Source organism: Erithacus rubecula (assembly GCF_903797595.1).
Source record: "Erithacus rubecula genome assembly, chromosome: 10".
Lineage (NCBI taxonomy): Eukaryota > Metazoa > Chordata > Aves > Passeriformes > Muscicapidae > Erithacus > Erithacus rubecula.
Window position 1 is genome coordinate 9,085,229 of NC_136662.1, and position 25,561 is coordinate 9,110,789.

Below are 25,561 nucleotides of genomic sequence, written 5' to 3' on the forward strand. Positions count from 1 at the left end.
AGGCTCAGTGAGATGGCTTAGCAGTGTTGTCGCTGTGGAGACAGGAGCACCAAGGTTTGAACAGAGTTAGTAACCAGAAATATTGTGAAGATATGTGAGTAGTACTTCTTCATATCTATGTTTGAGTATTACTCTTTTGTCTTCTATTGCATTTCACCCATGACCATCTACACATACTTGAATGGCTTCATTTCAGAAGTGTCCATTTCCATAAAAATATCTCTTTCAATTCATCCTATTTTATAAAGGTGGTGATGAAATCTTACAGGATTTGAAATGTTCAGCCATATTAGCTCCTCCAGTGAGCATAATTGTCCCTTTTTCATTCAACAGAGTACCTCCCCTTACTGTAGATCAATTTGTGGCACTATTTCTCTTGGGCAAATTAAATGAAAGAGTTGGTAGATTGCAACATGGGAAAAAAATAGCCAGCCTCACTACTGCTTCTATTTGATTTCAAGCAAAATAATTTTTTTTTTTTTATCCCTTCCACTGTGGCTACTAGCTTTTTTTTTTTTTTTTAATTTTTTTTTATGCTAATTAAATCAAGGCAGTAAACTCTATTGTGTTAAAAATAGTGATAAATAGAAACACAAAAATTATTCATTGTGTAAACAGTAAATATGAGCCTCTGAATTTCACAGCAGATATCTTGCTTGGCTCTTTATTGTTTAATGTAACTGTAATGTGCATATGAACAGGGTTAGGACAGTCACATGCAGATTTAACAAATGATAGCTCTGAGCTGAATTAAGGGCATGAATTAATTTTCCTTTATCTCATGCATCATTAAATATTGCTGTCTACTGATTATCTATATAATACCTGTCACCTGATAGCAACCACGGTCGTTATGGTAATGTCAAGATTATAATTATAGTCCCTTCTGCAATGTAGTCATACTGTGCTAAAAAAATCCTTGAGATGATAGTGTCCCATGCTTGGTATCAGCCCAAACACAAATAAATTTTGAGAGTGTTGAGGGGAAGATATTTTGTTACTAAGTTCTTAGCATTCAAGAATTATGTACTTACATGTACATACATGTGTATGTAATAAAAAAAAAAACGTAGCCTTTTGAACGATGGCTTTGTTTCATTTGAGATAGACAAAACTTGTCAGAACTTCGTATCCTTTGACAAACATCCCTTTGGTTAAGTTTGGGAATTTAGGATTTTTTTAAAATTTGAGTTATTGCTCAGAGACATCTTGTTTCAGAGAAAGCACGTGCCAGAGTGGTAAATGGGCCAACACCTTTTTGCAGGAGAGCACATGGTGCCCCAGGTGTTCTGGCTGCTCCTCCCAAGGTCTTTGTCATGTCAGAAGCTGAAGATCAGGACTCCTGGGAGACACATGTTTACAAGACTGCACAAGGTTGTGGGTGGCAGAGAAGGTGTGGCTTCCCAGAGGATAAAATAGGTCCGGTTTATGTGTGACAGAATTCTGAGAAAAAAAAATTAAGTCATTATCTGGTAGCTTTTTCAGATTTTATTAATACATCCAGCCTATTTACTTTTAGATTTCAGAGAAAATTTTCATTTAATTATAAAGAAAAAATGTTGTCTCATAAAAATATGAATGTATAAACAATCTCTTCCCAAATGTAAAATAGGTTCTAGGAAAAGCATATTGAGGAATCTGTGTGAATGCAACTTGTGGAGCAAATAATGCAGAATAAAAACCCACTACATGTAAAACTAAGAGTACTGCAACCATTATCTCATTTATTAACATCTAACACTATAAATATTAAGTTAACCTAAGTAATAAAATAGGTGATTATATGTTATTCTTATCTGCAATCTGAAAGTAATTGTGATCAACTTAATCAGGGTAGAATAGCCCATACAAGTGTGTATCTGTAAATGGGATACCTATAGAAATACTGAAATGTTATTTCTTTTCTTATCACTTACACAGTACTATATTGAAAACTGTTTATTAATTAATTACTGTTTATTCATTGATTTTGGGAACTAAGTTGGTGAACTTTTGCCATATGTATTTGGTAATATTTTGACATCAATATTTGGTTTCAAGCAGAAATGTACAAAGCAGTTTATTTGCCAGCCATTCTTAGACTGGCATAGGTACCTCTTGTATAAATAATTTTATTCAGATAGTATATGGATAAGAATACCATTCTTTTGGCAAGAATGTCCATAAAAGCTTTCAGTGATGCCAAGGTTGTTGGTAGCTGTTAACCCAGGGTGTCTGATGCTGGTGGAAGCTGTCACAGTGCAGACAGCTGTGTCTGTCAGCTCTTTGGGAACAAGAAGGCTGCTGAGCTGCAGCTGCTCTTTTACAGGGCCAGCCAGTGATCTGATTGTTCTCCCTCATACAAGCCCATTGCAAAAGGCCACAACTCCTGCATCTAAGAGCTGCTCATTTATGCCACCTTTACATGTTCAGTAGCCCAGTTATCCTCATCTCTTTGTAGATTTAAGGTGGTTTATGTGGAAAAAAAAGACCAGTGGAATCTCAATTAATTTGCTAATTATTTAGGGATTAAGACCTTACTATACCTTGATCATTTAAGAAGTTCAGTTGATTAGTAGGATTTAATGGAAAATCTTTATCTTGACATTCATTCTGAAATAAATGTTCGAAGAATCAGCTGTTTTCCTATTAGGCATTAACAGCATTAAGTACTTGTCAATCCAGTAGTGAGAAGTTCATTAAATGGTGCCAGTGGAGGAACAAACCATGCTCATGGGATACAGCAGGAAATATCTATCCCTGCTGGTAATTATCAGCACACCAGTGAATTAGAAAGAAAGATTGAGCAAACCAGACTGAATCTTGTGCAGTCCTGCAGAAGCTGCCAAGGGTGTGTGTCAGACCCAGACGTGGAAGAGACTTTTTCTGTTCTGCCATTGCAGCTCTTGTTCTGGAGTTATTCCCTCAGGTATTAAAGGGACTGGATTGTTGAATGCTTGCATAGAGTTAGGTCCTGCATATATTGCAAAGGCAAATGAAACCCAGGCATGTTTGAGTGGATCTCAGATTCCATGTGTATGCAAGGACGTCCATTACCCTCCCACTGCATCATGTGGAGGGAAAGATACTTTTTCTAGCTTTTTTCCTTTCTAGGCACCTCAAGTAATGTTCCAAGTCTTCAAAATGTTCTCCTTTGAAAGCAGAGATTTTTCTGTAAGAAACAAAAGGCTTCAGCAATGTGAAGATTTAGCCGTGTTGTCCTTGCTGTCCTGTGAAGTGTGTATTAGTACTGGTATGGTGCCAGAGCTTTTTCAAAGACATTGGTAGCTTGCCTAGAGCATCAGTAAAGATCCTGATTCTCCCATTTTGAAGGGAAGCAATAGGACCTATTCCAAAGGGAAATACATGCTTTTGTCTCACATTTGGATAATTAAAGAGGGGTTTATTGTCAGGCTCCCCTAATTTAGATGCATGTCTAAATAGTCAACTAACATAACAATTCTATTAGTGATTGTTCTCTGGTCCTTCTTTTGCTACATTACTCAACTGTGTTCTGCACATGGAATTACTGAGGTCAGGAAAAGAGAAGCTAGATGGCACTATGGCTCAAAGGGATCATGTGCTGGTGAGCAGGGTGAAGCTGTGCGAGTTATCTGGTCTAAAAATCCTCTAGAATTCAATAAATATCTGCAAAAATAGGGTCAGAATTTTTGGAGTGGAATTAGGGAGAGAACAGGCTGATACAATTGGTTACCTTTTGGGTTTTAAAACACAGATTTAAGCATATAAACATGAAAAAGAAAGCAGATGTAAAATGGCTATAAGATTGCCTACACAGATAAAGCTGTGAGAAATAGTTTTCTGCATGATTGCTTTAACATAACTTAAACATATTTGTGATTTTTAAACATATACTCAGATATTTCTGTTTATATACATTATTATTGATGGAAGTAGATAAGCTATATACCACATATGTGCAAATACAGGAAATCAACACACTCATGGTCCAGCAACCTAGAGGGGAAAAATAATCCACCCTGAATCACTCATTAAACCTTCTTTAATGACTTTAAGGACAGAGGTAAAGGGGCCTACATTACCAAAGTATACATTTCATTCAAGCAAATATCTAGGGTAGTTATTGTAAGAACTCATTAATTTGTCTTCATATCCATATATTTTTGCTATGATATGTCAGTTTCTATAATCTCTACTTTTTACTGGTTTTTAGTTAATGAACATATGTAATTCATCCATTTGAAATGAAAGTCAGACAAGAATATACTAATATAGTTTTTATTAAAACTGCAAGGCAAACCAAAGCCTTGACCTAACCAGTAAGTACTATTTAAGAGTACAAGTAATCTGTTTAAGCTTAAGAACTCTTTGGAAAAATGTTGAAGTTATTAAAACACAAAACAAATAAACAAAAACATCTGGAAACTTTGGAATTCTGCACAAGTAGGCAGTTTAAACTTAAGAATTGCTTAGGAGAATGTCAAAGTTGTTAAAACACACAAAAAAAAAATAAACAAAAACATCTGGGAGTTTTGGAAGTCTGGGGAGGTCTTAATTTATAATTACTTTAAAGTCTCAACATTTAAAAGTAAATGGAACCCCATCAGAGAAACGTGTAGCAAAGTCAGCCTCTAGGCTTTTTCATTTGTATCTTTTGCTTATGCAGTGAAGGAGTCTGCACTGCAGCATGCCATATTTGAACCAAGGTCTTTTGCTGAAGAAAGAGTCCTTTTTTTAGAGGAGTTCAATAATTGTTGTCTTAGAGGTGAGGTATTGCTGTACAATTTACACAAATGTGCATGTGTCATGAAAGAGATTTTAAAAAACCCCCTGATTTAGTAGGATTTTATCATGGCAGAAGGTAACAAAAAATGCTATATTGTTCCTTCAGAGTTCAGTATATCATTAATGTGATGGGAAGAGGTATGGATGAGCATGTAAATAATTTGGAAATGCTAGGAAAGCTTCAAGGTTAGTAGTTGCTAGGAAGACATTGGCAGAACTTCTGCAAATCCTGAAAAATAAGGATGATCAAGATGACTTTAAAAGCTTAATATAGTTACAGAATTTTCATGCTCACACATTTGCAAGAGAGCATATCAAGGTCAGAGAAGCAAATTCATAGAACTGCAAGCCTACAAGGACAGTGTTAAGGAACAAGCAGGAAAACAAATAGAGCAAAGAAGTTGGAACAAAGAGGAGAAAATGGGATCGGAAGGAATAGGAGAGCAAGACATCTACTTGGAAGTGAAAATGAGATAATGGACACAGTCAACACTGTGAAGAAAACAGGAAGTTTATTGAAGAAGCTTCAGGAGAGTCTGGAAGAGAAGGAATCATCTGTGGACAGAAGGCACAGTGGAGGAAGTTCAAAAGTTTGTAGAAATTGTGCAGAGAGGTAGGTGCATATTAATTTTGGAAGTGGGATTGCAAATTTGGAGAACCTAGTAGAAAGCTATTAGAACAACAAGTGGTAGAAAAACAAATATCCTTTAGGTTAGCAAATAGAAAAAATCAGTTACTTTTGACATGGCAATCTATTTAAAAATAAGAAAACAATTTCATTTCACAGCAGTCTTTTTTTTAACATCTTCCTCCCGTTTCAAGGTACACTGAAATTGCCAGCTCCTGCTTTATTGTGTATTTGGTGATTCCAGAGCCCTTTTTAACTCCTGTACTTAGTATTAGTATACTAGAAAGATTTCCTTGAAGTTTAAATGGGAAAAATCATGCTTCCTAAGAGATGGAAAATGTAAAAGGCATCCGTCACCAAAATGGCGAAGAGGTGGGATTTAGGAATAAAATTCAGAGAAAATTATAACCAGTTACTAAGTCTTCCTCTTCTATCATCAGCATGTGAATAACTCTCGTTCATGTTAACACCTTTAGAGACAACACCTACTTGCTGCTCTGCCCATTTGCATGGGATACAGAGATGCTGTAGATTACCCAGGGAGGGGAGCACCATCCAGTCAGTGCTACCATTCCTCCAACTTGGATTCAGACATGGTAGATCATGAGTCTTGTGCTTAGTTAACCATAGATTCCTGCTGCTTTATTATTTAAAACTGACCTTAATTTTTTAATATCTTTTATTCATTTATTTAGGAATCACACATTTTTTTCCTTAGTCGGGACTGTACCATGCATTTTGGCACTTTGGAGAACTGACTGCAGTCTTCAGCATTCAAAATACCTACAAAATACAGGAGGGCTGATATAGTACTTGTACAGCTGGGAGTTTTGCTTTGTGCTGCTTCAGCAACAAGGAGCAGGACTGTCTGACCTGGCAACATTTCTGTGCTTTTCTTTTTTTTCTTTTTTGCCATTCAAGTGCTTTCCTCCTAGAATTCAAGGAAACTCATATTTTGGTTTTTTTTGATGATGTGTCAAATCCTTTTAGAGTAGTGTGGATGTTGGCTGAACCTTCTGCAGGTTCAGTCTATAGTGACCGAACTGAATGGAAGCCAAGGAGTTCTCTAATGTCTGTTATAAGTCAAAGGTCACGTTGTATATGGAGCAAAAATACATGTATAGTGACAGGAAGCAGAGTTTTCCCTATGTTTTAAATAAACAATAGCAGGTTCAAATTCTAGTTATTGGTGATAGGAAGATCTTTTTGTTCTGTGAGATTTCTGTTTCCTGTGACACTCTATAAGGTACATCTCCTTCATGTTTGCTGGCATTATTTGTGTTTTCTAAATGTGTGATGCAGCACATTCTTAAAAATAACTGTCAACTTTGTATTTGTTTTCAAGAAAGTGCTGATACTTAATAAAATCCTAATTTTGGATTGCAGCAACAGCTATAAAATGGGCACACTCAGCAAGAAATTCAGCATAACTGTTTGTGGATTTAGTGTCATAGGTGAACTGAAGATAGCATGAGTTGATAAATTTAATGTACTTTGAATCTCTGAATGTGTTTAAAAAGAAGTTCTAAACATTAATATTTTTAAGCTGCTCATCACACATGGAAACTCCTTATTTTACTTCACTGTCTTTGTATGAATTTATTCACTAGATGGTTCATCAAGGCAGTGTATTTTAAGGGCCATATGTTTATAAAATACCAGAAGCACCAGGATAGTTAAATTTTTGCTGGTGTCTGTTCACAGGAGCAGCCCCAAGCAGGGGCTATGAAATAAGTGTAGAGCCTTGTGAGTCTTCTAGCAGAAGATACAGACAGTACATGAAAACATTAACATTTCTTGAAGTTGTTAATTGCTCTGAATAAATCAACAATTATTTATTACAATGAAGACCATTTCTTGGAAATGCCAGGAGTGCATTAGTAATTTACAACATTCCAGTGGGATGTTGAATAAACATCTTCATTAACATGGCATTTTGCAACATACTGATTGGAAGAGCAGATCAGAATTTCAGATGATTATTATGAATACATTTATACTGCAATAGTAATTTGAAAATCCCTCTTTTGCCATAAAAATTAGTTTCTGGTAAATTAATTTGTTTAACATCCTTGGAAGGTGCCAAATGAGTTATTTTTATTTCAATCATCTGTAAATATATGCTTCCTTATTCCATTGCAAATTGCATGACAAATTCCCGGTGCTGGCTCTGTGTTTCCAGAGACACCTTAAGTTAGTTGCCCTAGTTCAGGTACAGGGTATTCCCAGGCTGCCTACCCAAGGACTTGCCCAAAGTTCCTCACCCATGAGCCACCTTCAGTTTGACCAGTACTGAAGTTCTAAGCTGAAGTACTTTTATGATCAGCAGGAACGTCTAAAAGCAACTTGCTCCAGCACAGGTGAAGATTAAAGGAAAAGATGAGAACATTCATAACCAGTGTAACAAGCCAGAGGAAAGAGCTTTGCCTCCCTTTGCCTGATCTGTCTGCAGCATCTTCTTGAAGCAGGAGTTAATTTGACCCAGTACATTCCTTTTCTTTTTCTTTCAGTTCTAGTCCAGTCTTGTGAAGTACCTTGAGTTCTTCCAACATAAAAGTTAAAGAGGGGACCAATATCTAACAGAGATTAAGTTTTTGCTGAAAAGGAATAGTAGCAAGTAGGAAATTCTGGAGCCATAAGGGCCCCTACAGATCCTCACAAAATATCCAGAATGCAGGAAGATTTTTCCATAGTCCTAAACATTGAACTCCACCCATGACTGTGATATTAATTTAATATAAAATATATTGATGTAATAATGGATGGAAAGGGGATTTCCATTTCCTGTCTTTTACAAGGGTATTTCCACAGATTTCAAACCCACATTAAACAGTGTCTGCTCTAATACATATGTACAAAACCTGTTCAGAGCTATTAAGGTGTGATTGCTGTAGTAAAAGTTTGTTAAAGGTTTTTTACACAAAGCCTTTGAGCCTCTGAGTTCATTGCTGAATGCTCTGCCAACTAAAGGGAGAGTTTATTGCATTTTTATACCTCCAATTACAATTCTTATTTAATAACAGTAAGGATTCTTCGAGCAAAATATTTAAGCATATATGAGGCTTCTATTACATAGTTAAATGGAACTAATAACCCTCTAGTGATGTTATCTATATACTTCAGTATTTTACACAACTAATAATCAGAAATAAGTACCTGTGAAGTGACATCTAATTTTGTTTTCAATTTTGAGATTGTGCAGTGTGCTGGGAACCTACACTGAACTTAGCATCAAGAGGTTTTTATTCCTATCTTGTTTTGTTTCATTTCACAAATACCACGTTTTATTAATTTTTTTCTTTTATTAATTTTTTTCTTTTTTCTTTATTCTCCTGGAGTGGGTTTTAGTTTCGATATCTCAGAAAATTTTTTCCATGTTTCTCAGTAGGTGGGGGCATTCCAACAGGATAACTTAAAGAAAGAATAGTAGGAAATATTTATTAATTGTACTGATTATGTACAAATGAAGTGACTGAGTGACAGAGCAGGAACTAGGTGGGAAAAGAACAACAGTGTGAGCACACAATACTAAGAAACAATACAGGGCTAGATTTGAAAAAGTATTTGGAAGCAAGCAGTTTCAGAATTTGGCTAGTATTGGAAGTTATAGGACATGCAAAGAGATTAAATGCCTGCAAATATGCCTGCTGTAAAATATTTTACAGTTCTACTAGTTTTAACTATCAGGGGGCTGCAGGCTACATTCGGTAGTGCCTGGAACCATTAACAGCTTGTGAAAATATAGTCATCTGAGTGATCTTGCTAACTTTTTCCTGGTGCTGAAGAAATGTTTGCAAAGGCATAAGAAAGGTGTTCAACGTTCTGACTGAGAGATTGGCTGCAATTCAAGGTGTAAGAAATGGACTTTTGGAAAGGCATATTGGAAAGGAAATGAGAACATTCAGCATGTGATTTTGAGAGGACTGGAAAAAGTCCCAAGAGTAATTATGGTGATAGGAAATGAGACCTGTCAGTGCAGAAAAGAGTCTTTAAAGAAAATTAAAGCACTTTTGAAGTTACCCTCTGATTAACTGGGAAGAGAAAATAAATATGCAAAGGAAAATTGGGTGTGCTGAAACTAATGTATAAAGGTGCAGGTGATTTCATAATCAAGAAAAAAGATAGTCAAGCTGAACTACTGAAAATAAGATGTAAAACTAATTACCAGAAAGAAGAATTTCAAAATAACTCTTAATTTACTGGTAACTGAAAAGAAATGGAAAGAAGAGAGCAGGTACTTAACAGATGATACTTAAGAAAGGTTCAGAAGTTTTATATACCTGCTGTGACTTTAAATGCTAGTACTTTGAATTGTTCTACCATGGGAGAATAGCCAGTGTTTCATATTTTACATATTTGTAAACACAGTGTGTCAGAACAAGTTACCTTATTCAGCTGATTGTCTTCATCATTCTAGGTTATTGTTGTTTGCCTGGACAAAAGTGCCCAACAGTTGCACAGAACCAGAGGATGCTTGGCCCATAATAATCAAGAAGGAAGTATAGACATGTGATAGTGAAGGAGGAAATATTTTAAGTTCCTTTGAGTCTGAGAACAATTTTGCCTATCTGGAGATCTGTATAGTTGTGAGAGCATTGTGCAGATACTTTTCAAACTGTAGCATGTAAATTGTTTCAATGCTTTGCACAGCTGTGCTTCCTCAGTTTTGGCCTCATCAAATCAACTTGGGGCATTTGCCATTGCAGTAGTGCAAAGAGGGAGCTTCCCAAGGATGCATTTCTCTTTGTAGCTATCTTCTCATTAGCTACAGGGTTTCTACATGTTTGTGCTCATTAGATGTTTACACTGTGACTTCCTATTCTCCACTGCATCAGTGTAGACCACTGCTGTACTTGGAAGGCATGACTTCAGACTGTCCTAAAGGAGAAGAACAAAAGGAAATTATTGCACATAAAATTGTGTATGTTGTAAACATTAAAAGGCAGGATCTTATTTTTGTCATTGTATAACAGCCTATTCATGGGATAGGCTGGCAGTGATTGGTACCACAACTAGTTGCAGCAGAAGAGTCTAACATGAGCAAAGTTTTGCCTCATAGCATAGCTTAACTGAGTTTGAAAATGGAGATAATAGTAACCACAGAGTCATTAAGGTTGGATCATATCTCAAAGATGAAATCTAACCTTTGAATATTCTGAAGCTTTTGATACCTCCAGAGCTTATACTTTTGTGTGGTTATTTTAATCTTTTTATGGTAAAAAATATAAAGTTATGTGATACTAAGCAGGCCCAGTTTCAGTATTATTTCCGTGTTATAACCCCATACAACAAGTCTTACATCACACAAAATCCCCCACAGGTAGGAATCACCACTGAATCTAAATTCTTCACAAGGTTTTTCTCTCCATAGTCTAATTGTTGTTCTTTGCTTGATGAGCTCTCTGGGTGGATTTTTAATGGTTGGCTGTAAGATTTTCTTGTAGGAGCCCAGAGGAACCTGTGCTGTGGAGGGGCTCACAGCAGGCACTGCTGGCTGCTTGGCTTCAGGCACCCAGGATTCTCGCAGGTGCTGGGCTGTTATCTCTGAGTCCCTGCTCATCCAAACTTCATTGAACTCAGATTTATTGTATTTTATAAGATGGCTTGCCAAAGAGCAGTTCTTTATCAGGCCCATTTCTCAAAAACAAGTGCTTTCCTCGTGTAAACGGAAGACTCCACAGGTGTGCTGTTCCATGCCCTAAAATTACAGTCTCTGCTCAGGGGTGTCATTTCCCTTGAGCTGTCTGGAATTCAGGATCACTTAGTATGGCAAAGCACAGGAACTTCTGTCAAGGGAAATTGCTCTGAGGATCTGGGCCTTTCTTGGTGTTCTTTCCTTGTAGAAGTGGTTGTGGATGTAGGAAATGGGACAAAATGTGTGTTACTTCTCATGTAAAAGATATTTAGAAGCTGGATATGGCCTAAAGCTGTTTTTTTCTGTAGCTCTGTTATTATGTCTTCTTATTTTAGTCTTTAATCTCAAAGCATTTCCTCATAATCATGAGGATATTACAGCAATTCCTATTAGTAACAGGATTTTAAGACCTTCTCCTCCCTTGCAGCTTATTCTGAAGATAATAGATGTACCAAATTGAACATGTGTGTTTATATTGTACCTAGGCCAACCTACATGATGTAGATCACCAAAAAATGAAAGACAATTGCCACTGATCAATTTATTTGTCCTTTCTACCCACTTCTCTGGAGCACTTCCACTCTATTAACTTTGATTACCTGAGTTAAGCACCTAAATTTTCACAGTAATGAACGTTCCTTGCTACTTAATTAGGCAAATGACAGTGTTCAGTAACTTTTATTAAGGCTAAATGAGACAAACTGCAGGTACAAAGAGTCTTCTTTATAGTCCAACCCTTCACTGGTTGCCACAATCAATTTATCTCTTCTAGTATAGAAAGGTTTCCTGGGGAAAAAAAAAAGGTATGTAGGAACATACAAACATACAAACTTCAATTATCTTCTTTCCTATTTTATAGCATGTGGATTTGCAAGCTTAATAACAATTTTAAATGAAATATCTCATTGCTGAAATTCCTTCATATCCTTTTATACTGACAGAGACTGTGGGACTGCAGCTCCACAGACCTGCTGTGCTGTTGAGCTACAATGTAGGTGCACTTAGAGCTACCCTGGGCACATGCAAGCAAAAGCTGAGACAGCTTTGTTTGCTCTGAAGGATTGATGGGGTGTGTGTATGGTGAGCATACACCATACTTGGATAATACCTCTCTTTGGAAATAACTGCAGTTTTTGGTAAAAAAAAGAGTAAACCAGTAAAAATTCACAGAGTTGCGAGTGTTTTAAGGAACATCTTATAATAAGGAATGTGGACAACTATATGTCTTGGGATGCAAGATATTAAAAAATATTTTGTAAGATTAGCATTTACACCATGGCATCTACTGGGGACTTTGCTGTGACCAGTTTGTTTTTAATGAAGTTTGCTAAAATACTTGTGATATAGTTTTAAACTCTAATGTGGTAGAATGTGCAAAAATTGCTAAACACATTTTCTGCTGTATTTGTAAAATATGGATGTACACAGGCATTAATACATGTAGAAAATTATCACAATTCAAAGTTTAACAGATTGAAAAAAATTAAAAATATGTAAAGAGATGTTGAGTACTCCCAGATTTTATCTAGGACATGATTTTATAGTGATTTTTAAGGATGTTGGTAGTATGGAAAATTTGCATGATCAAGTGGAGTTAAATAGTGCAAACAATTTCAAAATAATCTATATTGCCAGAGGATATCTCAAAGCTAAAAAGCACAAGGCCTTTATAGGAAAGATACAGTTATTCCCATCAATATGCTTCATCTCATGAACTCTAGAGATAATAAGTGAGGACTGGTGAGGCTTTGCATTTTCAGATATTTTTTTTAATTTTTAATTTTTTTAATGTTTTTAGGAAGCGTGGAGGTTTTATTCAAGTCTGAAAACCAGATCAGTACAGTAATGCAGGAGTACAGGTCTGAGTGGATTTCATGCTGTTGCAGCCTGGACTTTGAAAACTATTGCTTGAGATGTCAGGGAAGAAATAATACAGTAAGCAAATTAAGAGATTCTGGAGAAATTCTTATTTTGCATCTTTATTCCGAGAATTCATATTTTACAAGAAAAAAATCTGAGGTAATTTGGAAGTCTTCAAAGATCTTTGGCATAGCCTGGAAGGGCAGTACTTCCTAAACATCTGTTTTCCAGGTTTCTTACAAGCCTGATTCAGTCTCTTTTTATCAAAGAGAAAAAATGGGCTAGAACAGAGATATGCCTTGGAAGGGACTCTGAGATGGATTTTGTTTAATCAAATGATGCCAATACAGATTTGACTATGTAATTTTTTTTTGTTTCTACATATAGCTATTGATGTGGGAGTTTCTAAGAAAGTGTTTTGATCAATAGTCATCTTCAATAGAACAAGTTTGGAAGTACAAAGCTCTTCCATTTCATTAACAGTATTTGATCCATGACTAATTGCTTTTATACTGTGAAGCTGTGTTTCTGTAAATGTATCTTTATGGTTTCAATGAATTTTTTTAAAGTCTAAAACTAACCCTATAGCTGTATGAAAAAAATTCTTCAAGAACGAGAAGATTTCATTTCAGTGGTTCAATTTTCCTTTTTTTTTGTGTGTGCATTTTTAAGGCTTTTAATTATTCCTGTAGGATCTCAGAAACATGAGGTATCCCACAGTGAAAATGAGAAGAGAGGTTCTTAATGAAGAAAGTTCACACCAGGTTCTAGTTTGGCATGTAACAGTGGTCAGTTTGGACAGACTTCACAGCTGGATGAAAGCTTAATTTCAGTGTCAGATTTACAAACAGGACATAGGGGATGTAACGAGACGAGCTGCATTAAGGAAAATCTTTTAGCATTTAGCATCAGTAGCTGAAGTTTTGAAAAACAGGAAACCATTTCAGGGTGGAGGCTCCAGAAGCACCTAATGTTCTTTAACATAATTGTGAATGCCTTTGTTTCTGTAACCATAGGTTTCTGTAACATAGTTGGGGTTTATTATTTCAAATGAAAGCTCTCCCTCCCTTTGCTCCCTAAAAGGCTTTATGTAAAATAGTTTAGAGGGAAACTTCCAGTGACCTATTGCATTGTATTTTTTCTTCCTAGCAAAGGCTGCTTTTCTCGGCAGTCATTCATAATTTTGAAGTCCTTCCAAAGGAAGACAAGGAACTTTGAATTGGTCCAAAAAGAATCAAAATTCAATGGCTAGTTGCTAATCCTTGCCAATAATTTCCTGAAATTATTGCAAATAAAGAACTTACAATTGCTACCTGTTTGGTGGCACAATTTACAGGGCCCTCATTAAGAAAGACTCATGGATGTTTGTATGGCCAAATAATTCTGGTCACACATTTCTCCATAGAGAAGCAAATAAAAAATTTCAGTACTTCTCAACTGTTTTCCCCCAAATTATAATTATTATTATTATTATTATTATTATTATTATTATTATTGCTATTATCTGATGCTTTTCTACATGACAATGCTGATAGACATTTAGAAAAATATGACTAAAACATAAACTAAAAGACCCCAAATATAATAATATTATAAGAAATAGAATGTTTTACACAAGGAAAAAAATGGTCAACCAGGATATTTAAAGCAATTGGGTACCTGCATCAGGGAGATAAATTCTGTATTCTGCTGGAGAACACAAATGACAGCTACATCAAAATCAAAAGACGAGATGAGTGAATATTTACTGGTTTTCAAATAAAAATGCTTTTCAACCATTTTTAAAGAGAACCAAAATTAAAAATTACTTCCCAAATTTCTTGTATATGGATTCTATGTGCCCTGTAGGGAATACAGTATTTCTGAAGATTTATGTAATTAAGGATATAGATACATTGGTTCAACATTTCAGATGCTCAGAAGGATTCCAACAGAACTTGGAATACTGAAGCATTTCCTCTCCTTTTGCTTCTACAGATAAGTCTTAAACTTTCCTGTGTAGTTAATTCACAGTGTTTTTCATTTCCTTTGAGCTTATTAGACAAGTTAAATGAGTTCCATCAGAAAACGTAGTCCTTGTCCTCCACTTGCATGCATGCAAGCAACTTGGTGATATTGGCATTCACCCACAAATTGAAAAAAGCATTTTTAAATTAACTGAGATTTAAATATACCTGAGATTATTTGAGCTATAAATTCCCTGTTGTGTGGAAAATAGGACTAATAAATTCATTGTTAAAATGAGTCTTAGTCCTGACAAAATAGATGCAGATACAGCGTTTTTGTGGCACTAGAAAAAAAATTTGTGTTTATGTACCTTTAATAAAGGTAGCATACAGAAGACGTTTTCAGGAGTAATCTGCAGTATATTCATAAATCACCAAATTAACCTGAAATTCCATTTTTAAAAAATATCTTTTTATCTACCTTTCTTTAACTTATTTCAAATTCAGGCAGTTTGAATGTTATAAATATCATAGCATAGACGAAATGAGTAAGATTACATTTTTAATCTGAAGATTAGGATGAACTGTGATTTAATAAGTCAGAATTCCTCTCATTTCCAGTCAATGTTTTGTATTTCCTTGATTTAAGTATGATTTCTGAAACTGATAATGTCTGATTATATGACAATTTGTGGGTGGGAAACTTTCAGGAAGTTTCTTGTCTTCAGAGATAAAAAGTTCAAATTAGACAAATTTATATGCACCAATATTTACCAGTGTTTGTATGCATTGTTCATTCTGAATGGATTTTGACTTTTAAAACAATTTTGTGTTTTTTCACTGTTGAAGGAATAATAGTTGCAGCAAAGTAAGACAAGCTAAAGAAGGAAGTGATACCTCAAATAAGAAGATGTAATCTCAGCAAATAAGGAAATTATTTAAAGAACTGCACAATGAACTTTGCTGTGATGAGCAGTTGTCATTTTCTGCTGAAGCCACTGCTGTTGACTATTGCTCTAAATTAGACATTGGACCTAAGTAAAGGCAAATATGGGAAATGATCTGCTCCTCAGGCAGATTTTGCCAGAGCACAGTCTAGTCTTGCACTTCTGTTATGAGAATGATGGATGTCTTTGTCCAGGTGGCCAACTTTGGCAGGATAATAAATCAATGTTCTTTCTTCTCTGTCCCGGAGGAAGCTTGAAGGAGGGAAAATGTCTTCCTTCCAGAGGATATTTGCCTTTGCCATAGTGATAGAAAAAGCTGATGAATAAATCAGCCAGAAAAAAAACCAAAACAAAACAAAAAGCCAGAAGGGTCAGAAAACTTATGGCAAAGGAAAAAACATCAAGAATATTGTATGTGTCAGGACTCTGGTTGCCATTTCATAAACAACCTTCTTCCTATTTTTGTATAATTTACTTGAACATCCTGTTTCTTTCTTTATCCTGTGTGTGACTTTGGGATTTTGCAAAGGGCTGAAGCCTTAAAAAGATTTCTTCTATTGTGTATTGGGAGAAGGTGGAGGCATCTCTGCTAAAACTGAGAAATGTTTAAAGAGAGATAATAGATGCTATTATAATGATAAATGCCAAGTTTCTCCCAAGAGGAGAACAGAAAGAAACAGCACAGAAAGAAAAGTGATTTTGATTATACGCATTAGAGATTTACTATTTCATTTGAAACATCTTTGCATTTTGAGATCAGTTTTGACATGATTTTCAAGCTGTTTTGCAAAGCCAACTTCCACTCTTCAAGTAAAGATATGTATTATTGCGATAAAATTTGTAAATTTTTGTGTTGTGAAAAGACAGTCTTCTAAACTGCATCCATGCTTCATGCTTGAGCCCTGGGCTGAGTGGCCCAGCATAGCAGGAGCTCTCTAAATTATGTTACTCATGATTTCAGTTACACCAATCTGTATTGCAAAGAAGCAAGCAAAGCAGCTCCTTGGCTTTTCAGTCATTCCAGTTTGCAGTCTTAGTAAATGTGGTGCTTTCAGGCTTAAAAAATTGTTCACACAGCTGAAGAGGGCAATGTAAAGTCTAATCATGTATCTTGAAGATTCTCTGTATGAATCCATTGGGCTTTAGACTAGGCCAGAATGCAAACCTAAGTAGGAAGGTGATATGATTAATTTAGGGAAATCCCTCGTTTACAGGTGGGTGCCAACAGGCAGCTCTGTGACACTCATAGTGCAAAGTCAGCAGATGGTGACACAGGCACATGAGATGGCCTGGGAGCAGTGCACTGGCAGGCAGCAGCAGCTGTGGGACAATTCAAAACTTTAGAAGAGGCTCTGTGCAAAGCTGGAATGCTAAGAAATAAAGCAGCAGAGCTGGTTTTAGGGTGGCAGAATATAGCTGGTGATTCCTAGTTCTAACTGAAATAGTGTTAGTTAATACTATTAACTTCGGTCTTTCTGTGCTGTTTAGGATAAGTTTTAAAAGACTGCAAATGTTAGAAATACTTCCATAAGCTTGTATTTCCAAATCTCTTCGATATTTCTCTAATTTCGTTTGCTCATAGGATTTTTCTTGTATTGAATTATGCTCTCAAAAACACAGACTCAATGCAGAGATCATTTCTTTCTGAGTTCAAGAATGATTTTAAGTTTTAGCATAGGCAGAATTAATGGTATTTAAAATAAATTGTTTTAACACTCTTTCAAATAGCTCTTAATATGTAGAACCTGGAAATTTTACAAATAAATTTGTGGCAGAGTCTGACATTCATGTACACCTTGAGTACTAAGTTTCTCAGAGAAGAACCTGTGAAATTTATGTGTAGCACTGTTTCTATGGCAGGAATGGCAGATTTCATTTCTCTTTAACAGCAAGATTTGAAAGCTGCATTGGACTCCTGGGTAGTTCCTGCATACTCATATGGGAAGCATCAAGCTGCTCTCGCTGTTACTGAACACTTCTCTGTGTTGTAAACCCAGACGTGACAATCCAGGCTACACTTGCTTTCCCTGCAGGCTCTTGACATTCCATGAGCTCCAGAGAGCTCTCTGAATAATGTGGAGTTCTTGCTTTTGAGACACAGCCAGCAATTACAGCAAGGTGAAACTGAAGTTCCAATCATATATAAGTTAGGTTTGCTCTGTGTTTAACCCTCGGTGACTTTGAGTTACTATGAAATTTTGGCAACTGATGTCACTCTGTAGTCATGAGACTACCAAGAAGTCACAAATGACTTCTCACTTGGTTTTATGTCCTATTTCTTCTAATTAGATCCTGACAGGATTTCCAGTTATTCACCATGGTTTGCTTTACAGCTATGTGCCAGAAAAGTGCTATTCGCACTCAAGTCCCATAGGTGACTGTGTTTGCCAGTCAAAACACTAACGTGGTTGTCTGAGCTTTGCTTTAATTTTCTGTCTAAAACAGTCTTGGAAGGATAAACTGAGTCTTAAATGGCACATTATAGGAATCCTTGTGAAAATGGCTTATACCATAATATGAAATGCTTTCACTGAAACATTAGATTTCATTAGGAAGAGTAAGGAAATAAAAGATCAAGGTAAGTTTACAAGTGATTCACAAAACCAGAACTAACTTCACAAGGAATTTTGTTCAGAATTGTAGTCTCCTCACTTATTCATCTTTATAACCAGCAGCAGCTTTAGTCTGAATTAGTAGCATTTATCAACTGTACAGTCCTTTCAAAAAGTTAGAAAACAGTTGTTTCTTTTATTAAAAAAAGGAATATGGTGAGCTAGTAGGAATTAGTAAATAGTGCAGATTAATTTAATAATTGCTTTCCTCCTGGGTAGTTATAGAGTTTTGAACATATACACTGCTTACTTTTCAATCTTGTGATGAATTTCTCTTCATTCTTGTAATCATTCTGTACTGTAGACTTGACCTGAAAATTTATCTTCTTTTGGGTTAAATGTGCAAATCTTGTCGTAATTATTAAATATAACTTTTATTTATTAATTTTCCAATTAATGAACTAGAAAAATAAATTTTAAAAAAATTCCCATTAATAAATACAAGGATAAAGGGAAATTATTTTTCTTAAATTGTGTGAAATCCTAAATTGTTGATAGATGGTATTTGCTATGTAACAGCACATTTTGTGAAACCATGAGCTACAGCAGGATCCATATGCTGACCTTAGAGGTAGAATGAAAATCTCATCATGCCACAAAAATTCAACAGTTGTGGCACAGGACACCTGAGACTGCAGGAAAAGCAAAGTCAGCAGCTGGATCTTGATGCTATAGCACATGAGTCAGTGTAATAAAATGTAATAATAAATCACTTATAGGCTGATGGGTTTATATCACTTTAAATCGATGATATAGAATTCCTGGGTGTATTTCTTTTTAGTGTGAGATGTTTGTATTACATTCATTCAAATAATCTGGGAAACTCAGTGTAAGATGATTTGCTTAAAATCTTAATGAATTCACCCTCATACATCTCTGGAAATTTCCTGTGCCCGGATCCTGATGGTCTTGCAGATCCAAGTCACCATGCTACTGATATCCTGAGTAGTGAAAGGTGCTACAGAGGTAAGATTAATCTCGAGCTCATGAGCCTATGAGAGTTTAATTGATTGATCCTTGATCCACAAAAGCATCTACTTTTAAAACAATGCTTTTAAACAACACTACTTTTAAAACATTTCTGTCTTCTTTATCTGTTGGAAACTGTGGGTTGCACAGAATTGTTTCCTTTCCCTTTAGGGTTTTGGTCCCAGCTTCCAAGTGAAAGCCCTGGCAGTAGGTGCATTGTAGAAGATGTTACCCTACAGTGCATGGTCATCTCTCTTAGTCAGTAGTGGTTTCATTCAGCTGCAAGTGAACCATGTATGTTGGCTGGATCTGAGCTGTTGAATGAGAGCTGCCAATATCCATTCCTCATGTTGTGGAGCTAACTATAGTAAGAAATTAACTTAAACAAGGCAAAATTTATCCAAACAAGAGGGTCATTAAACCATCTGTTACTTATGATTTGGTATTCGCATACAATTATTGGGAAATTTCAGGAGAGATCCTTGGCTAAGAAGTGTCGGAATGTTGGAAGTCAGGTATTTCTCATACTAATTCAGCACAGTTTTATCCTGCCTGAGAGCAATTTCAAACATGTGACACATTTCTCAAGTTAACTCTCTTATCACTAGACAGTAACATGGTCTGTGATAAAAGGTGGCACAACTATGAAAGCCATTCTTGCTCAGTTGTCTGTATCAGACTACAAGGGCTGTGGCTTTGATGCCTAGCCAAGTAATTGTCTGGGAAGGGGAAATAAATTCCAGTAACTCGCATCTTTCTTAGCCTTGCCTGTTGAGAAAAATTCAGCTGCTTATGGTTTTTATCACTTAGCCACTCCTACTTTGGCATATTCTTTTTGTAGAAGTGTTAACAAACAAAGCAGTTAAAATGATACCTAACTGTCTGGGGGAAAAAAAAGGAAAGAGATAAAAAGTCCAAGTAAAAAAAAAGCATGTTTTTTATTTAAGGTAGAGCACATTCAAGAGACAAAAGCAAGGTGTCAGATCCTTATTAGAGTTGCAGCTGGTTTCAAGTATCCATTGATGTATCAGTATGTCTACAGATACACAAACATATATATTTTGCTGCTGCAAAATACTTCCTTTTGAATACTTGTCATTTTGGCTTGATAGAAGTAAAAATTGGTTCATTCCCCGTTGTTTCTATTTGGAAGGTCAGTTTCTTCAGGACTTCCAGTCCACTTCCAGAGAGGGGAAGGTGCCAAAAGGTAAAAGAAAGATTTCATTTGTGTGTATATTTAAAAAAATAAATAAAATAAAATGAGCAATCCCTGTAATTCTTAACCTATATGGAAGATTTAAAAATTATGAATCTTGAATCCTGGAAAGTTAAGTAATTTAATTCCTTTCTGACATCTGTGTAATATTTCTACCTGTTAGTGAGCCAGTCCACTGTGGGACAACAAAGATAACATTCCTATAACACAAGGCAGCAAGGCAGCCAAGCACAATATTTCAGAATATGAACCACTGTAGGAGAATAAAAAAGAATATGTTCTGGAAGATAAGCTGAAGGATAATCAATTAGTAGCAGTGTAGTTTTCAGTAGTCTGTCTTAAGAGAATCCAAGATCTGTATTTCTTGCAGGTGGAATGGCCTGTTATAGATGTTGCTGTCATCATTCCTCTTTTTCTTTCTTAGTCCATAGGGACATCCATGAACCTCATGACTGAAGAGCAGAAAGGGTGTGGGAAACAGGGAAATGACTGATGTACAAGTGTATTGGAGAGCTGTTGCTGGTGAGTAATAAAAAAGCTTGGTCAAAAAGTTCTCCACAACTGTCTTGATAACCTTCTTCTGACCATGTAAAAGACTGCCCTTAATAAAGGACACAACAAGATTTAATGATATTGAAATTTCCTGTGGAATGTTGGGGGAATTAAGTAACTTGCTCTCATATTCCTTCTTAAATATTTTAATCTGACTTTACTTTGCCATATTCTAAGTTCTAGCTATCATCTGCATGTTGACCAAAATCCCACTCTGTTTTTTCACTCTGTCCATTTTGAATGGGTTTTGTGTAAGGTTTTTTTTCTTGCTTTCTCCAGTGACAATGAATGATTTTGATATGCTTTGGTATATTCAGATCAAAATAGTAGTGAGTCTGAAGTCTTACTTCAGAATTCCCAAAGAGATTTTGAATACTTCAAGGCTCAAATTTGACTCTTTTTATACACTAGATAGTATTTCAGGAGGGAAACTTCTTATTACCTGTGTCACTATAGATATAGGAAGCTCATAGGAAGACAATAAGAGCTCAGCTAACTGAACTAATGAAGTTTGGCTTGGAATACTGAACTTGGCACTTTAAGTATGTGGATTTCAAGGCTATCCAACACTTTCGGTTTTAGATCCAGCACCACTAAAATCACACTTTCGATTTTTTAGAAATTAAGTTTGGAATTTCCACAGCATGTTTTTTTGCCAGTAACAAAAGACTAAAATAAAAAGTAGGGACTTTTTTCTCTAGTGGCTTTTATTTATTATCAGATGAAATTTTTATTCTTTCTGTCAAGTGAGCATTGCCTCTGAATACAAGAAAATAAGAAATGACCTATTCTGTAGTTTATGCAAGTTATCACACTTCTGTATTATTTTATCTGGCACCTTTGTGGATTCTGGTTGCCTTCAGACTGACCAGACAGGAAGTGTCCTAACTGAGAAGCTGGTGCCTGAGAAAGATAATGCAGGAAGTAGATGCATTTATTTTTACATACAGTATTTAAGAAATTCCAGAAAAGGAAAAGAAGCAGATGATAAAACTTTCTTAAGATGTTTCATTTTCTTTTCCTTGCAATAGATGACAAGTTAGATGTGGAGTACAATTGTGAGGTGTGATGTGGGTTACAGGGTAATGCGTTGGTGTTCTTTTTGTAGTTAGGTACAAAGTTACAATTCCTGAAACAGACACAACCCTTTAAATAGATCTGCATGTAGATCTCATCCTTCCCATCCGGAGATGAAAATTATAGGGAGTCAGTGATGCTCTCCTCCCCCTCTTGGGGCTATATAGGGGTTATATTATTGTCAGGTGGTGGGAAAGCAGGTGGAGGGAGTCAGGAGAAGCAATGTTGGGGTAGCTTTGGGAACCAAAAATCCAGGTGTTCTGAGGAAGGAGACAGTGCATAACCCATAGAGCAGGCTCTTGATGTTGCTGAGAACTGACAATGTTGAGGTTGGCAGATCATTTCCTGCTGTATTAGCCATGTAATCAGCAGTCTTAGTACATGTCCTCCAGCTTCATTTTTTTTCACTTCCTTTATCAAGGTATGACCATATTAAAGGCATTACCTTGCATGTGGTCCCTGAAGGGCATTCCTTCTTTGCTGATGCATGTGAGTTTTCCCTCTGAGATTAGCTCTCATTCAAGCTACAGTACAGTCCTCTGGCTCTTTTTCTTTAGGCACGACCATCCTGCAGAGGTATCAGTCACTCTTTGTATGGGATGAAAGCTCTGCATCCCAGCTGCTTCTGTAAAACATCCAAAACTCTGAGGCTTTCTTTACTCAGACCCCCTGTGCACATCCCAAGAATATCTTTCCTGAGATGTGTGAGGGCTGCAGTTTGAATGGGGGACCTAAGTATGGACTTGCTGTTACACCTATTTGATATGAGGCTCTAAAACTGTTGAGTCAGACTTTGCTGCATCCTCTCACTAGAATGTCAAGCCTTCCACAGAAAGGTTCTGACCTCTCATGTTGATATGACACAGAGATCTTTAGCAATACATTTCTGTGTTGGGGTCCTGTACAGAAGTTATGATTCCAGCACTGAGTATTTTTAGCAGAAGTCCCAAATTGTGCTTCTAGATGCAGATACAGGAATTAAGTGCCATGAAAAATTTTATTGCTGAGACAGGAAACATAATATCAGATTAGATGAGTTTCCTTCTACCATTTTTTTTTTTCTTAAATTTCCTCTGCCAAAAGGATAATTTCTCTTCACCATAGGTCCTTGGCCATAAACACAAGACCAGTGGTGAAGGTTTTAATATTCCAGATTCTGCAAAAGATTAGCTTTTCAGTTTTCCTCTAATAGCCTCCATGAAGCAGGGCAGTATATTAAAAATGCAGGAAGAGGTGTATAAATGTTGGATAACTAACATGTTGGATAATATGCATTTTGTTCAAATAGTTAATTAAGATTTCAATAACTTATTATCTCTTTTGCTTAGAGGAAATTAATAAATACATCGTGTAGGTATTTAACAGGATTGCAGAAGTATGAGTTAAAGCAAATTTGTAGTACAGTTCTGAAGTGGTTTCTTTTCTTAAATTCCAGACAAGTCTGATGTAATTTTAGTTTCCTGAAGGACTCTTGTCTTTTCTTTTGCCAGGCCAAAAGTTGTGTTCAGTATTTCCAAATTCTGTTTCGCAACACATAATTGTTTTATCTGTGTTTGTCCATCAAAGCCTTAGAAGTCTCTTTTGATTACTAGATGTATTGAAAAACATGTAGTTACTTCCCAGTGTTTAAATCTTTTAATCTTTTTTGCCTTTAGTAATATTCTTGTAATACCTGTTTCATTCCAGTCCTTGTTACACTCAGCATGTGTCAAGATTTCTTCCAGTTGGTCCTGTAATACTTATCTCACTGTGGAAGTTGATGCATCCTCTATTTTTACCCCCAGCATCCTCCTCTGTGCTGTTTGAATAAAAAACTAGATTATCTGACTCTCAAGGTCAAGTGCTAAAACTTGTCAGATGATCTTTGTTTGTTTACAGACAGAACAGACAGTTCTGAAAATAATCCAACATGGTGCCCATTTTCTTCTTTTGAGGTTGATGCTGAGGGTAGTAGGAGCAACAGTAATGTACATATTCTTTTTAAAATACATAGAAGGCTCACATTTGAAGTTGTGTAAAAAGAAAGTTTTTTGAAACTTTTTAAATTGTTGGCAGATTTGTACTTCCTTTAGTACTATTTGTTGGCTGACTCTGCTCTTACCTAAACTGCCTGAGTTGATTTTGTCTGATCAGACAGTATACTAGTCCCTCTGGTAAGGATCCAGCTCCAGTAAAGTTAATGGCAGCAGTCCAGTTTGATTTACTGAGAGCAGGATCAGAGTTATTTCCTATTTCATGTTATCTGATGAACGACTTGATTAAAACTTTTCCAGTATGTAGATATGGCCTCCTATGTTTATTTTTTTTTCTGTGTAGAAGCTGATTTCCCAGAAATAAGGAAACATTGCTCTTTCTCTTTCAGCTTAGCTTCTGATGATTGTTTAAGCAGTCCAAGCAGACGAGTTTCATTTCTTGCTTCTCTCTGACTATGATTTACAAATAATTATTTGCAATTTAAGTGAGAGGGTACACTTTCCTTCAACAAAACCATTTTCTGTACGGTAAAATCACATCCTGTAGATGTGTTATTTCCTATCCTGAATAGCTTTTGGATTTTTAGATTTGATAGCAGTGCTTCCAGAACAGTACTCTGCTTGCATTTTGTGACACTTAGGAGTGTTTTATACTTCCTCCTCCTCCTCCTTCTCCACCTCCTGCTCCAGCTTCTCCTCCTCCTGTAACAAAAAAAAGTTATGATGGTGATAATAAAAATAAAATATTATGGTAGAATCCATTGTAGCAATTTCACTGAATTTTAGTTTAGTGACTTTTGGTTAGGCATTTCTAGATGCTTCAGTTTTCCCTGCTTTATTGCCTTCTGGGTAATTTTTGGATTGTCTTAGTGTGTTTTTTTCAGTTGTTGTTGTAGTTATTATTATTATTATTATTATTATTACTACTACTACTACATACTTGCTGCCCAAGATCACAAATTTAAATTTTCATGATCTTTCATCCCTTTTATATTTATGAGTTTATGACAAGTGCATGGACAAAGTCGTTGATACTTCTTATTTTACCCAATGTGTTTCTGTGGCAGCTTGTACTCTCCAGCTATCATTTGATGAGAATGCAAAGGTATAGCAGCAGCTGCAGTCAGATAAAAAGCCATAAAAAAATAGTTCCTGAAGAAGATATGCTGCCTGTAGGACAACAGGATCCTTACATCCTCTGATACAACTCTCACCTGAGCATGGTATTTTGGAGCTAGCATGAGGTAATGAACAATAGAAACTCTGATGTACAATACATATTGATTTGGAGCCAACTTTTCAGCAAATGTATTTCTTTAGCATTTACAGCATTGTTACTTCAGCCTTTATTTTTCCAAGTTGTTACTCACTTACTAGATATTTGAATCTATGTTGTTCAT

General features: G+C 35.9%; 1 protein-coding gene across 4 annotated transcripts in view; it reads left to right on the plus strand.

Moving 5' to 3' along the window:
• Positions 1–21,081, plus strand: part of GPR88 (G protein-coupled receptor 88) — a 30,285-nt gene extending 9,204 nt beyond the window's left edge. The window contains exons 3-4 of one of the 4 annotated variants that reach the window (XM_079314214.1): positions 17,796–19,340; positions 20,984–21,081. The gene's annotated coding sequence lies outside the window, so the exon portion shown is untranslated. Of the gene's footprint in view, positions 1–9,791; positions 10,305–12,807; positions 12,862–17,795; positions 19,341–20,983 lie in introns of those variants that run through there. The other 3 variants (XM_079314215.1, XM_079314217.1, XM_079314216.1) reach the window with 3 other exon arrangements.
• The last annotated feature ends 4,480 nt before the right edge of the window (positions 21,082–25,561 follow it).